Source organism: Salmo salar, chromosome ssa17, assembly GCF_905237065.1.
Source record: "Salmo salar chromosome ssa17, Ssal_v3.1, whole genome shotgun sequence".
NCBI classification, from domain to species: Eukaryota; Metazoa; Chordata; class Actinopteri; order Salmoniformes; family Salmonidae; genus Salmo; species Salmo salar.
In genome coordinates this window covers 85,443,148-85,459,566 of record NC_059458.1, presented here as the reverse complement: position 1 = coordinate 85,459,566, position 16,419 = coordinate 85,443,148, and the positions used below count along the sequence as shown (strand labels likewise).

The 16,419-nt window shown below is 47.3% G+C and overlaps 1 protein-coding gene across 18 annotated transcripts in view; it reads right to left on the bottom strand.

Annotated features, from left to right (window-relative positions):
- nrcama (neuronal cell adhesion molecule a) overlaps window positions 1-16,419 on the bottom strand; it is a 151,556-nt gene that overhangs the window by 86,144 nt on the left and 48,993 nt on the right. For all 18 annotated transcript variants that reach the window (XM_045700299.1, XM_045700303.1, XM_045700307.1 and 15 more), the window contains one exon: window positions 3-81. The gene's annotated coding sequence lies outside the window, so the exon portion shown is untranslated. The remainder of the gene's footprint in view (window positions 1-2; window positions 82-16,419) is intronic.

The window sequence follows — 16,419 nt, the reverse complement described above, 5'->3', positions numbered from 1 at the left end:
ACCTATGGGGATCCAATCAAAGGGGTTTGTCCTCCAGTTGGAGATATCCACAGACTCTGACTGCTGAGAAGGACTTCAGACCTGGAACACAAATGAATGAACATTAGACGCAAGCTTGGCCATCCCACCATAATGTATCTGTCCTGACATAAAGGAAGAACTAGGAGAAGGGAAATGGCACAGAGGAATGTAAAAAATGCCGTAGTGTGAGGTAGAAAGGGTTGTAAAATGTACAGGGGTATCTAGTTCACATGGCATTTGTTCTGCATGCCCTAGAAATCTACTTTTTACAGATGTGGGATCTTAATTTGAGCCAGTTTGCTACAGCAGGAAAATAATCCTGCTGCAACAGAAAATGTGAATTATTATGTGGATTCTAATTAATTGTAGAGGTTGATACATTTTTTTCATTAGAGCAAATCAAGTTTGATATTTAAAAGAGGAAATTAAAACTTTAGAAGCCTTTTAAAACTCAAATACACTACACATTTGTATTTCCTGTTGTGCAGGAAAATTCTCAGCAACTAAAGAGTCATCAAATAAAGATCCTACATCTGTACGTGCAATAATTTCTTTCACCTGAGTGAAAAAGGACAAAAATATAACTTAAAAGGAACTTATTATTAGATATTTCATCAAAACAGAAAAACAAAGAGATACTCCAAAGGCATGAAGAGAAGACAACACACAGGACAGTGTGTGTGTGTCTTATTATGGTAAAATATCTAGAAAAATACACACACACACACACACACACACACACACACACACACACACACACACACACACACACACACACACACACACACACACACACACACACACACACACACACACACACACACACACACACACATTCATGACTTTGAATACCTTATCATAACTACCAGTGAAACAAGCCATTATTTTCCCATTTGTGAGAAAGAGCATGACAGATAACAAGCATTTATAACCAGATATTTTTCTAAACATAAAACAAGGACATTATAACTGTAGTTAGCTCATTCAGTAACTATTCTAAGTAACCTATAAATCTGGCCCTTCTAACTCTCTGTTTGATTAAATCACATCAGACAAGCCATCTACCCTTCTCCTGAGATGCGTCCTGAATAGCACCCTATTCCATACATAGCGCACTACTTTGGTCCAGACCCCTATGGGCCCTGGTCAAAAGTAGTGCACTGCATAGGGAATAGGGTGCCATTTGGGACGCATGCCTCCCCATGAAGCAATCAGCAGCAGCTGCTCTCAGGCAGGCAGAAGCAGAGAAAAGCTAACACACTCCAACTACACAAGCCTGACCCCAAGCCCTACACAGTTACTATGGAGACAGAGAGAGACAGACAGAGAAAGAGAGAGAGCGAGAGACAGAGAGAGGGGGGGGAAGAGATGGAGCGAGAGAGAGGCAGAGAAAGAGCGAGAGAGGCAGAGAAAGAGTGAGAGATAGATAGACAGAGAGAGGGGGAGGGGTGGGAGAGATGGAGAGAGAGAGAGAGAGAGGCAGAGAGAGAGCGACAGGCAGAGAGAGAGACAGGCAGAGAGAGAGGCAGAGAGAGAGACAGGCAGAGAGAGAGAGAGGCAGAGAGAGAGGGTGGAGGAGGAGAGATGAGGAAGTGAGACCAGGAGAGAGAGAGAAGCCGGCATATAAAACATAAAAGCGTTGTGAGCGGGAATCGGTGAAAGAGCATGTATTATTTAGTGTTAAATCTAAAACCGCTTCATCATCACAGAGCGGGAAGAGAGGAGAGGAGAAAGGTACCGTACATATGAATGCTTTATGGGAAATCCACACACACACACACACAGACAGCCTCCACACAGGTTCCACATCTCCTCTGCTCTAGGACTGTACTGAGGGCTGAGGACACGTACACACGCACGCACGCAAACACACACACAATACATAATTATATATCAGCATAATGTCACATAGGGCCATTAACATAAAACTGTTCATTCCTCTCTGGCTAGAGGTGAGGTGTGTGTATTCCTGCGTGCGTGGACTAATTTCATTTAAAAATATACAGTTGAAGTCGGAAGTTTACATACACCTTAGCAAATACATTTAAACTCAGTTTTTCACAATTCCTGACATTTAATCCCAGTAAAAATTCCCTGTCTTAGGTCAGTTAGGATCACCACTTTATTTTAAGAATGTGAAATGTCAGGATAATAGTATAGAGACTAGAATTGTGATACAATGAATTATAAGTGAAATAATCTGTCTGTAAACAATTATTGGAAAAATGACTTGTGTCATGGACAAAGTAGATGTCCTAACAGACTTGCCAAAACTATAGTTTGTTAACAAGAGATCTGTGGAGTGGTTGAAAAATGAGTTTTACTGACTCCAACCTAAGTGTATGTAAACTTCCGACTTCAACTGTATCCTTGGAAGAAATTTCCAAACGCCTGAAGGTACCACGTTCATCTGTACAAACAATAGTACGCAAGTATAAACACCATGGGACCACACAGCTGTCATACTGCTCAGGAAGGAGACGCGTTCTGTCTCCTAGAGATGAACGTACTTTGGTGCAAAAAGTGCAAATCAATCCCAGAACAACAGTAAAGGACCTTGTGAAGATGCTGTAGGAAACAGGTACAAAAATATCTATATCCACAGTAAAATGAGTCGTATATCAACATAACCTGAAAGGCCGCTCTGCAAGGAAGAAGCCACTGCTCAAAAACCACCATAAAAAGACAGACTGCGGTTTGCAACTGCACATGGGGACAAAGATTGTACTTTTTGGAGAAATGTCCTCTGGTCTGATGAAACAAAAATAGAACTGTTTGACCATAATGACCATCGTTATGTTTGGAGGAAAAAGGGGGAGGCTTGCAAGCCGAAGAACTCCATCCCAACCGTGAAGCACGGGGGTGGCAGCATCATGTTGTGGGGGTGCTTTGCTGCAGGAGGGACTGGTGCACTTCACAAAATAGATGGCATTATGAGGGAGGAAAATGATGTGGATATATTGAAGCAACATCTCAAGACATCAGTCAAGAAGTTAAAGCTTGGTCACAAATGGGTCTTTCAAATGGACAATGACCCCAAGCATACTTCCAAAGTTGTGGCAAAATGGTTTAAGGACAACAAAGTCAAGGTATTGGAGTGGCCATCACAAAGCCCTGACCTCAATCCTAAAGAAAATTTGTGGGCAGAACTGAAAAAGCGTGTGCGAGCAAGGAGGCCTACAAACCTGACTGAGTTACACCAGCTCTGTCAAGAGGAATGGGCCAAAATTCACCCAACTTATTGTGGGAAGCTTGTGGAAGTCTACCTTAAACGTTTGACCCAAGTTAAACAATTTAAGGGCAATGCTACCAAATACTAAATGAGTGTATGTAAACTTCTGACCCACTGGGAATGTGATGAAAGAAAAAAAAGCTGAAATAAATCATTCTCTCTACTATTATTTTGACATTTCACATTCTTAAAATAAAGTGGTGATCCTAACTGACCTAAGACAGGGAATTTTTACTGGGATTAAATGTCAGGAATAACCAACACAATGTAACTCCAAGTCAATCACACTTCAGTGAAATCAAACTGTCCACTTAGGAAGCAACACTGATTGACAATACATTTCACATGCTGTTGTGCAAATGGAATAGACAACAGGTGGAAATTATAGGCAATTAGCAAGACACCCCCAATAAAGGAGTGGTTCTGCAGGTGGGGACCACAGACCACTTCTCAGTTCCTATGCTTCCTGGCTGATGTTTTGGTCACTTTTGAATGCTGGCGATGCTTTCACTCTAGTGGTAGCATGAGACGGAGTCAACAACCCACACAAGTGGCTCAGGTAGTGCAGCTCATCCAGGATGGCACATCAATGCGAGCTGTGGCAAGAAGGTTTGCTGTGTCTGTCAGCGTAGTGTCCAGAGCATGGAGGCGCTACCAGGAGCCAGGCCAGTACATCAGGAGACGTGGAGGAGGCCGTAGGAGGGCAACAACCCAGCAGCAGGACCACTACCTCCACCTTTGTGCAAGGAGGAGCAGGAGAAGCACTGCCAGAGCCCTGCAAAATGACCTCCAGCAGGCCACAAATGTGCATGTGTCTGCTCAAACAGTCAGAAACAGACTCCATGAGGGTGGTATGAGGGCCCGATGTCCACAGGTGGGGGTTGTGCTTACAGCCCAACACCGTGCAGGATGTTTGGCATTTGCCAGAGAACACCAAGATTGGCAAATTCGCCACTGGCGCCCTGTGCTCTTCACAGATGAAAGCAGGTTCACACTGAGCACGTGACAGACGTGACGGAGTCTGGAGACGCCGTGGAGAACGTTCTGCTGCCTGCAACATCCTCCAGCATGACCGGTTTGGCGGTGGGTCAGTCATGGTGTGGGGTGGCATTTCTTTGGGGGGCCGCACAGCCCTCCATGTGCTCGCCAGAGGTAGCCTGACTGCCATTAGGTACCGAGATAAGATCCTCAGACCCCTTGTGAGACCATATGCTGGTGCGGTTGGCCCTGGGTTCCTCCTAATGCAAGACAATGCTAGACCTCATGTGGCTGGAGTGTGTCAGCAGTTCCTGCAAGAGGAAGGCATTGATGCTATGGACTGGCCTGCCCGTTCCCCAGACCTGAATCCAATTGAGCACATCTGGGACATCATGTCTCGCTCCATCCACCAACGCCACATTGCACCACAGACTGTCCAGGACTTGGCGGATGCTTTAGTCCAGGTCTGGGAGGAGATCCCTCAGGAGACCATCCGCCACCTCATCAGGAGCATGCCCAGGCGTTGTAGGGAGGTCATACAGGCACGTGGAGGCCACACACACTACTGAGCCTCATTTTAACTTGTTTTAAGGACATTACATCAAAGTTGGATCAGCCTGTAGTGTGGTTTTCCACTTTAATTTTGAGTGTGACTCCAAATCTTGACCTCCATGGGTTGATAAATTGGATTTCCATTGATTATTTTTGTGTGATTTTGTTGTCAGCACATTCAACTATGTAAAGAAAAAAGTATTTAATAAGATTATTTCTTTCATTCAGATCTAGGATGTGTTGTTTAAGTGTTCCCTTTATTTTTTTGAGCAGTATATTTGGCTAAGGTGTATGTAAACTTCCGACTTCAACTGTATATATATTTAACAAGGAAAGTAAGAACAAATTCTTATTTACAATGATGGCCTATACCGGCCAAACCCGGACAATGCTGGGCCAATTGTGCGCCGCCCTATGGGACTCCCAATCACGTCCGATTGTGACACAGCCTGGATTCGAACCAGGGTGTCTGTAGTGACGCCTCAAGCGCTGAGATGCAGTGCCTTAGACTGCAATATGTTTTTTTCTCAAGGCTGTTTGAGGGAGAGATGGAGGGAAGGAAGAACAGAGAAAAGAAAGAATCATGTCTAGAGGTGATTGGTTTATATGATAGGAGATACTATACCTACCAGTCAGTAAATCAGCTGTACTACATTAAAGTTGTGAGAATATAGGAGATACTATACCTACCAGTCAGTAAATCAGCTGTACTACATTAAAGTTGTGAGAATATAGGAGATACTATACCTACCAGTCAGTAAATCAGCTGTACTACATTAAAGTTGTGGGAATATAGGAGATACTATACCTACCAGTCAGTAAATCAGCTGTACTACATTAAAGTTGTGGGAATATAGGAGATACTATACCTACCAGTCAGTAAATCAGCTGTACTACATTAAAGTTGTGGGAATATAGGAGATACTATACCTACCAGTCAGTAAATCAGCTGTACTACATTAAAGGTCTACAGTACAGTATAAAACACTATCAACATTTCATATCCTCACAGGACAACAATGAACAGCATACATTTCGAATACAGATGCTAAGAATGCATTATTGTCTTGTCTGATAAGAACAAGTCAATTGTAACGTTCAAATGACAGTGTATCAATGACACTGTATGTAGGCTCAGTCTCATTATGATGTAAGGCAGTATTCACCCTGCCGTGTGTGTGTGTGTGTGTGTGTGTGTGTGTGTAGCCTAATCCGTTCAGGAAAGTCTTTGAGGTGCCGGTGAAAACAGTGTTTCATCACACCCAGTCTGTCTACCGCCTCCTCCCCCCTCCCTCCCTCCCTCTCTCCCCCACCCCTCCCTGTGCGTGCACTGCGCACACACACACACCCCTCAATACGCCTGCATCGCACACGCTGGCAGATTAAAAACAACCCCTTTGTCCCCCCACAATGTGGGTTAACACACTTCCTGGTGCTCCACTATGACTGAGAATTGAGACACATAGGCTACTATCCAGTCTTTGTGTTAGTCCATATAGGCCTACTACACTGTCTGAGTATATCACACTCTACAGAAAGCATGACGGGTTCGTTTTATATTCCTGCCAGGTGATTGATAGCGATTTAATTTGGCATTCAATTAAAAATCATTGTAAGAGCTATAGGGGGTTATTTCAATTGAGCATTTACATAATGGTCCTTTCACTGGGAAAACAAAAGCATCTGTCATTATACAGACTCTATAGACTAGAGGTCATGTACATGGGAAAAAGTTATCTGTCATTATATAGACTCTATAGACTAGAGGTCATGTACATGGGAAAACGTTATCTGTCATTATATAGACTCTATAGACTAGAGGTCATGTACATGGGAAAACGTTATCTGTCATTATATAGACTCTATAGACTAGAGGTCATGTACATGGGAAAACGTTATCTGTCATTATATAGACTCTATAGACTAGAGGTCATGTACATGGGAAAACATTATCTGTCATTATATAGACTATAGACTAGAGGTCATGTACATGGGAAAACGTTAACTGTCATTTCCCCCTCTCTCTGCATCCAGTCTCACACACAAACACACATACACACACGCCTCACATTGTTGACAAAGTGATGTAGAGCTGTCTTCAGTACAGGAGCTATAGACCAATCATCTGTTAGTACAGGAGATATAGACCAACCATCTGTTAGTACAGGAGATATAGACCAATCATCTGTTAGTACAGGAGCTATAGACCAATCATCTGTTAGTACAGGAGATATAGACCAATCATCTGTTAGTACAGGAGCTATCGACCAATCATCTGTTAGTACAGGAGCTATAGACCAATCATCTGTTAGTACAGGAGATAAAGACCAATCATCTGTTAATACAGGAGCTATAGACCAACCATCTGTTAGTACAGGAGATATAGACCAATCATCTGTTAGTACAGGAGATATAGACCAATCATCTGTTAGTACAGGAGCTATAGACCAATCATCTGTTAGTAGAAGAGCTATAGACCAATCATCTGTTAGTACAGGAGCTACAGACCAATCATCTGTTAGTACAGGAGCTACAGACCAATCATCTGTTAGTACAGGAGCTATAGACCAATCATCTGTTAGTACAGGAGATATAGACCAATCATCTGTTAGTACGGGAGATATAGACCAATCATCTGTTAGTACAGGAGATATAGACCAATCATCTGTTAGTACAGGAGATATAGACCAATCATCTGTTAGTACAGGAGATATAGACCAATCATCTGTTAGTACAGGAGATATAGACCAATCATCTGTTAGTACAGGAGCTACAGACCAATCATCTGTTAATACAGGAGCTATAGACCAATCATCTGTTAATACAGGAGATAATGAGATAGAGCCGTCCTCCATTCATTCCCATTCACCACAGAGTCGTCCTCCATTCATTCCCATTCACCACAGAGCCGTCCTCCATTCATTCCCATTCACCACAGAGCAGTCCTCCATTCATTCCCATTCACTACAGAGCCGTCCTCCATTCATTCCCATTCACCACAGAGCCGTCCTCCATTCATTCCCATTCACCACAGAGTCGTCCTCCATTCATTCCCATTTACCACAGAGCCGTCCTCCATTCATTCCCATTCACCACAGAGCCGTCCTCCATTCATTCCCATTCACCACAGAGTCGTCCTCCATTCATTCCCATTTACCACAGAACCGTCCTCCATTCATTCCCATTCACCACAGAGCCGTCCTCCATTCATTCCCATTCACCACAGAGCCGTCCTCCATTCATTCCCATTCACCACAGAGCCGTCCTCCATTCATTCCCATTCACCACAGAGCCGTCTTCCATTCATTCACCACAGAGCCGTCCTCCATTCATTCCCATTCACCACAGAGCCGTCCTCCATTCATTCCCATTCACCACAGAGCCGTCTTCCATTCATTCACCACAGAGCCGTCCTCCATTCATTCCCATTCACCACAGAATTGTCCTCCATTCATTCCCGATCACCACAGAACAGAGTATGTCAACTAATCTGCCTCAAAGCCTATTTTCAGCATATGACCATCCTCATTTTATTGTTAGGCCTATTCTATATCACACATTCCATGGTGTGTGTGAAATCACAGTGCTGTATTAGCCATATGGTTATGGTTTGTGTGTGTGTGTGTGTGTGTGTGTGTGTGTGTGTGTGTGTGTGTGTGTGTGTGTGTGTGTGTGTGTGTGTGTGTGTGTGTGTGTGTGTGTGTCCATGTGCTGCAGTTTCTGGAGCTGTAATACTCACAGAAAATGACAAACGTCTTCATTAAGTGGTCAGGCTGTTTAGGGAACCATGTAGCGTGTGATTGCAAACACACATTTCCTTTGTCATGACTTGACACCTGATTAATTGCGACCAGACTTCCCATATGCTGAACATGTTGCCCTCCCCCACTGTATTGTAGAAATGTAATTAACTCAGACGAACCACACAACTGATCTTTTCTGGGGGAGACTCTCGTGTCTTTGCTGCCAACAATCAAAACTCCCTTGATCCATTTAACAGTACATTTCAGGCTAGTTTACAAGATGAAATCCCAACACAAAGCCATTGCATATGTCTCTACTCTCTACATGAGGTACCAGTTGGCAGGCACCATGTACTCTACAGAGAACACAGTGGAAAAACATCACCCCTGAGATACATATGAATCCCAGAAGCCTCCTTTTTTCCATGCCCACCAGGAAGGAAGAGTGTTATAGTAACATACCAGAGAGTAGTGTGAAAGGGACCCTTTACCCCCTGGCCTTCTACTCAAGTTAACACTGTCCCATCTAGCACCATCTAGCCCTGTCTCCCCATCTAACCCTGTCTCCCCCATCTAGCCCTGTCTCCCTATATAGCCCCATCTAGCACCATCTAGCCCTGTCTCCCCATCTAACCCTGTCTCCCCCATCTAGCCCTGTCTCCCTATATAGCCCCATCTAGCCCTGTCTCCCCATCTAACCCTGTCTCCCCCATCTAGCCCTGTCTCCCTATATAGCCCCATCTAGCACCATCTAGCCCTGTCTCCCCATCTAGCCCTGTCTCCCTATATAGCCCCATCTAGCAACATCTAGCCCTGTCTCCCCATCTAACCCTGTCTCCCCTTCTAGCCCTGTCTCCCCATCTAGCCCTGTCTCCCCATCTAACCCTGTCTCCCCTTCTAGCCCTGTCTCCCCATCTAGCCCTGTCTCCCCATCTAGCCCTGTCTCCCTATATAGCCCCATCTAGCAACATCTAGCCCTGTCTCCCCATCTAACCCTGTCTCCCCATCTAGCCCTGTCTCCCCATCTAGCCCTGTCTCCCTATATAGCCCCATCTAGCAACATCTAGCCCTGTCTCCCCATCTAACCCTGTCTCCCCATCTAGCCCTGTCTCCCCCATCTAACCCTGTCTCCCCATCTAACCCTGTCTCCCCATCTAGCCCTGTCTCCCCATCTAGCCCTGTCTCCCCATCTAGCCCTGTCTCCCCATCTAGCCCTGTCTCCCTATATAGCCCCATCTAGCAACATCTAGCCCTGTCTCCCCATCTAGCCCTGTCTCCCCATCTAGCCCTGTCTCCCCCATCTAGCCCTGTCTCCCCATCTAACCCTGTCTCCCCCATCTAGCCCTGTCTCCCTATCTAGCCCCATCTAGCAACATCTAACCCTGTCTCCCCCATCTAGCCCTGTCTCCCTATATAGCCCCATCTAGCAACATCTAGCCCTGTCTCCCCATCTAACCCTGTCTCCCCCATTTAGCCCTGTCTCCCTATATAGCCCCATCTAGCAACATCTAGCCCTGTCTCCCCATCTAACCCTGTCTCCCCATCTAGCCCTGTCTCCCCATCTAACCCTGTCTCCCTATATAGCCCCATCTAGCAACATCTAACCCTGTCTCCCCATCTAGCCCTGTCTCCCCCATCTAGCCCTGTCTCCCCCATCTAGCCCTGTCTCCCCATCTAACCCTGTCTCCCTATATAGCCCCATCTAGCAACATCTAGCCCTGTCTCCCCATCTAGCCCTGTCTCCCCATCTAGCCCTGTCTCTCCATCTAGCCCTGTCTCCCTATCTAGCCCCATCTAGCAACATCTACCCCTGTCTCCCCCGTCTAGCCCCATCTAGCCCTTTCTCCTCATCTAGCCCTGTCTCCCTATCTAGCCCCATCTAGCAACATCTACCCCTGTCTCCCCCGTCTAGCCCCATCTAGCCCTGTCTCCCCATCTAACCCTGTCTCCCCGTCTTGCCCCATCTAGCCCTGTCTCCCCATCTAGCCCTGTCTCCCCATCTAACCCTGTTTCCCCCGTCTTGCCCCATCTAGCCCTGTCTCCCCATCTAACCCTGTCTCCCCCGTCTAGCACCATCTAGCCCTGTCTCTCCATCTAGCCCTGTCTCCCTATCTAGCCCCATCTAGCAACATCTACCCCTGTCTCCCCCGTCTAGCCCCATCTAGCCCTTTCTCCCCATCTAGCCCCATCTAGCCCTGTCTCCCCATCTAACCCTGTCTCCCCGTCTAGCCCCTTCTAGCCCTGTCTCCCCATCTAACCCTGTCTCCCCCGTCTAGCCCCATCTAGCCCTGTCTCCCCATCTAACCCTGTCTCCCCCGTCTAGCCCCATCTACCCGTCTCCCCATTTAGCCCCATCTAGCCCTGTCTCCCCATCTAGTCCTTTCTCCCTATCTAGCCCCATCTAGCCTCATCTAGCCCTGTCTCCCCCATTTAGCCCCATCTAGCCCTGTCTCCCCATCTAACCCTGTCTCCCCCATCTAGCTCCATCTAGCCTCATCTAGCCCTGTCTCCCTATTCTAGCCCCATCTAACCCTGTCTCCCCTATCTAACCCTGTCTCCCCCATCTAGCTCTATCTAGCCCTGTCTCCCTCATCTAGCCCCATCTAGCCTCATCAAGCCCTGACTCCCCTATCTAACCCTGTCTCCCCCATCTAGCTCTATCTAGCCTCATCTAGCCCTGTCTCCCTCATCTAGCCCCATCTAGCCTCATCTAGCCCTGTCTCCCTCATCTAGCCCCATCTAGCCTCATCTAGCCCTGTCTCCCTCATCTAGCCTCATCTAGCCTCATCTAACCCTATCTCCCCCATCCAGCCTCATCTAGCCCTGTCTCCCCCATCTAGCTCCATCTAGCCTCATCTAACCCTATCTCCCCCATCTAGCCCCATCTAGACCTGTCTCCCCCATCTAGCCCCATCTAGCCCTGTCTCCCCATCTAACCCTGTCTCCCCCATCTAGCCTCATCTAGCCCTGTCTCCCTCATCTAGCCCCATCTAGCCTCATCTAACCCTATCTCCCCCATCTAGCCCCATCTAGCCCTGTCTCCCCATCTAACCCTGTCTCCCCCATCTAGCACCATCTAGCCCTGTCTCCCCTATCTAACCCTGTCTCCCCCATCTAGCCTCATCTAGCCCTGTCTCCCCTATCTAACCCTGTCTCCCCCATCTAGCCTCATCTAACCCTGTCTCCCCTATCTAACCCTGTCTCCCCCATCTAGCTCCATCTAACCCTGTCTCCCCATCTAGCTCTATCTAACCCTGTCTCCCCCATCTAGCTCCATCTAACCCTGTCTCCCCATCTAGCTCTATCTAACCCTGTCTCCCCCATCTAGCTCCATCTAACCCTGTCTCCCCCATCTAGCTCCATCTAACCCTGTCTCCCCCATCTAGCTCCATCTAACCCTGTCTCCCCATCTAGCTCCATCTAACCCTGTCTCCCCCATCTAGCTCTATCTAACCCTGTCTCCCCCATCTAGCTCCATCTAACCCTGTCTCCCCCATCTAGCTCCATCTAACCCTGTCTCCCCCATCTAGCTCTATCTAGCCTCATCTAGCCCTGTCTCCCTCATATATCCCTTTCTCTCCCATTTAGCCCCATCTAGCCCTGTCTCCCTCATCTATCCCTTTCTCTCCCATTTAGCTCCATCTATCCCTGTCTCCCTGTCTTCCCATCTAGCCCCATCTAACCTTGTCTCCCCCATTTAGCCCTGCCTCCCCCATCTAGCCCCATCTAACCTTGTCTCCCCCATTTAGCCCTGTCTCCCCCATCTAGCTCCATCTAGCCCATTTAGCCCCATCTAGCCCTGTCTCCCCTATTTAACCCTGTCTCCCCCATCTAGCACCATCTAGCCTCATCTAACCCTGTCTCCCCCATCAAGCCCTTTCTCCCCATTTAGCCCCATCTAGCCCTGTCTCCCCCATCTAACCCCATCTCCCCATCTAGCTCCATCTAACCCTGTCTCCCCCATCTAGCTCCATCTAGCCCTGTCTCCCCCATCTAGCACCTTCTATCCCTGTCTCCCCATCTATCCCGTCTTCCCATCTAGCCCCATCTAACCTTGTCTCCCCCATTTAGCCCTGTCTCCCCCATCTAGCCCCATATAACATTGTCTCCCCCATTTAGCCCTGTCTCCCCATCTAGCCCCATCTAACCTTGTCTCCCCCATTTAGCCCTGTCTCCCCATCTAGCTCCATCTAGCCCTGTCTCCCCCATCTAGCCCTGTCTCTCTCATCTATCCCTTTCTCTCCCATTTAGCCCCATCTAGCCCTGTCTCCCCCATCTAGCCCTGTCTCCCCCATCTATCCCTTTCTCTCCCATTTAGCTCCATCTAGCCCTGTCTCCCCCATCTATCCCCATCTTCCCATCTAGCTCCATCTAACCCTGTCTCCCCCATCTAGCTCCATCTAGCCCTGTCTCCCCATCTAGCACCTTCTATCCCTGTCTCCCCATCTATCCCGTCTTCCCATCTAGCCCCATCTAACCTTGTCTCCCCCATTTAGCCCTGTCTCCCCCATCTAGCCCCATCTAACCCTGTCTCCCCATCTAGCTCCATCTAACCCTGTCTCCCCCATTTAGCCCTGTCTCCCCCATCTAGCTCCATCTAACCCTGTCTCCCCCATCTAGCTCCATCTAACCCTGTCTCCCCATCTAGCTCCGTCTAGCTCTGTCTCCCCATCTAGCTTCATCTAGCCCTGTCTCCCCCATCTAGCCCTGTCTCCCCATCTATCCCCATCTAACCATCTCCCCCATTTGGCCCCTCTTAGCTCTGTCTCCCCATTTAGCCCCATCTAACCCTGTCTAGCCCTCTCTCCCCATCTCATCTCCCCCCTTTCACCTCCCTCTCTCACCTCCCCCAATCTCCCCCTACCACTTCCCCCTCCCACCTCCCCCTCACCTTCTACCACTTCCCCCTCCCACCTACCCCTCATCTCCTCTCACCTCCCCCATCTAACCCATCCCCCCTCCCACTATCTCCCCTTCTCCAGCTGTGAATGACGTGTAAGAAAAGGACAGGATTAGTTTCCATGTTGCTCCTGGTTTTTCATTGACACAGTGTGAGTGTTAACATCCTTCAGACAAGGGGGACTGTACAGAGAGAGACCACCGGCCACACAGACACACACAAACCAGTCACACAAACAAAGAAGGCTCTTTTTATTTTATTTTCTCCCAAATTGGTAGTTACAGTCTTGTCCTATTGCTGCAACTCCCGTACGGACTCGGGAGAGGCGAAGGTCGAGAGCTATGCGTCCTCCGAAACACAACCCAACCAAGCCATACTGCTTCTTGACGCACAGCTCGCTTAACCCAGAAGCCAGCCTCACCAACGTGTCGGAGGAAAACACCATACAGCTGGCGACCGAAGTCAGCGTGCATGCGCCAGGTCCGCCACAAGGAGTCGCTAGAGCGTAATGGGACAAGGACATCCCGGCCGGCCAAACCCCCCCCCCCCAACCCAGATGATGCTGGGCCAATTGTGTGGCGCCTCATGAGTCTCCAGATCGCAGCCGGCTGTGACACAGCTTGGGATCAAACCCGGGTCTATAGTGACGCCTCTTGCACTGTGATGCAGTGCCTTAGACCGCTGCACCACTCCGGAGGCCAGAAGACATGAAGATGTACTGACCGCTGGCTGGGGGCCTTCTCACCTCTATCCTCTCTGGGATCCACACTCCAACCCCACAGCCCCACTGTAACCTAAACAACAGAGTTACACTCAAACCTAAACAACAGGGTTACACTCCAACCTAAACAACAGAGTTACACTCCAACCCCACAGCCCCACTGTAACCTAAACAACAGAGTTACACTCCAACCCCACAGCCCCACTGTAACCTAAACAACAGAGTTACACTCCAACCTAAACAACAGAGTTACACTCCAACCTAAACAACAGAGGTACACTCCAACCCAAACAACAGAGTTACACTCCAACCCAAACAACAGAGTTACACTCCAACCCCACAGCCCCACTGTAACCTAAACAACAGAGTTACACTCCAACCCAAACAACAGAGTTACACTCCAACCCAAACAACAGAGTTACACTCCAACCCCACAGCCCCACTGTAACCTAAACAACAGAGTTACACTCCAACCTAAACAACAGAGTTACACTCCAACCTAAACAACAGAGTTACACTCCAACCTCACACCCAAAACAACAGAGTTACACTCCAACCCAAACAACAGAGTTACACTCCAACCCCACAGCCCCACTGTAACCTAAACAACAGAGTTACACTCCAACCTAAACAACAGAGTTACACTCCAACCTAAACAACAGAGTTACACTCCAACCTACACAGCCCCACTGTAACCTAAACAACAGAGTTACACTCCAACCTAAACAACAGAGTTACACTCCAACCCCACAGCCCCACTGTAACCTAAACAACAGAGTTACACTCCAACCTAAACAACAGAGTTACACTCCAACCTAAACAACAGAGTTACACTCCAACCTAAACAACAGAGTTACACTCCAACCTAAACAACAGAGTTACACTCCAACCTAAACAACAGTTACACTCCAACCTAAACAACAGAGTTACACTCCAACCTAAACAACAGAGTTACACTCCAACCCCACAGCCCCACTGTAACCTAAACAACAGAGTTACACTCCAACCTAAACAACAGAGTTACACTCCAACCTAAACAACAGAGTTACACTCCAACATAAACAACAGAGTTACACTCCAACCTAAGCAACAGAGTTACACTCCAACATAAACAACAGAGTTACACTCCAACATAAACAACAGAGTTACACTCCAACCCAAACAACAGAGTTACACTCCAACCTAAACAACAGAGTTACACTCCAACCCAACAGAGCTACACTGCAACCTAAACAACAGAGTTACACTCCAACCCTAAACAACAGAGTTACACTCCAACCTAAACAACAGAGTTACACTCCAACCTAAACAACAGAGTTACACTCCAACATAAACAACAGAGTTACACTCCAACCTAAACAACAGAGTTACACTCCAACATAAACAACAGAGTTACACTCCAACATAAACAACAGAGTTACACTCCAACCTAAACAACAGAGTTACACTCCAACCCCACAGTAACCAACAACAGAGTTACACTCCAACCCCACTGTAACCTAAACAACAGAGTTACACTCCAACCTAAACAACAGAGTTACACTCCAACCTAAACAACAGAGTTACACTCCAACATAAACAACAGAGTTACACTCCAACCCCACAGCCCCACTGTAACCTAAACAACAGAGTTACACTCCAACATAAACAACAGAGTTACACTCCAACCCAAACAACAGAGTTACACTCCAACATAAACAACAGAGTTACACTCCAACCTAAACAACAGAGTTACACTCCAACCTAAACAACAGAGTTACACTCCAACCTAAACAACAGAGTTACACTCCAACATAAACAACAGAGTTACACTCCAACCTAAACAACAGAGTTACACTCCAACCTAAACAACAGAGTTACACTCCAACCTGAACAACAGAGTTACACTCCAACCTAAACAACAGAGTTACACTCCAACCTAAACAACAGAGTTACACTCCAACCTAAACAACAGAGTTACACTCCAACCTAAACAACAGAGTTACACTCCAACCCAATAATTAAAAATGTCACACAACCAGAGAGCCAGTCTGTCTGAAAGGGCAGAGTAGGACACAGTGGGACAGTGTGCTTGGAATGTCTTTACACTGATCCATGGTACTATACTAATAGAGACCACAGGACTAGGAATGTCTTTACACTGATCCATGGTACCGTACTAATAGAGACAACAGGACTAGGAATGTCTTTACACTGATCCATGGTACTATACTAATAGAGACAACAGGACTAGGAATGTCTTTACACTGATCCATGGTACCGTACTAATAGA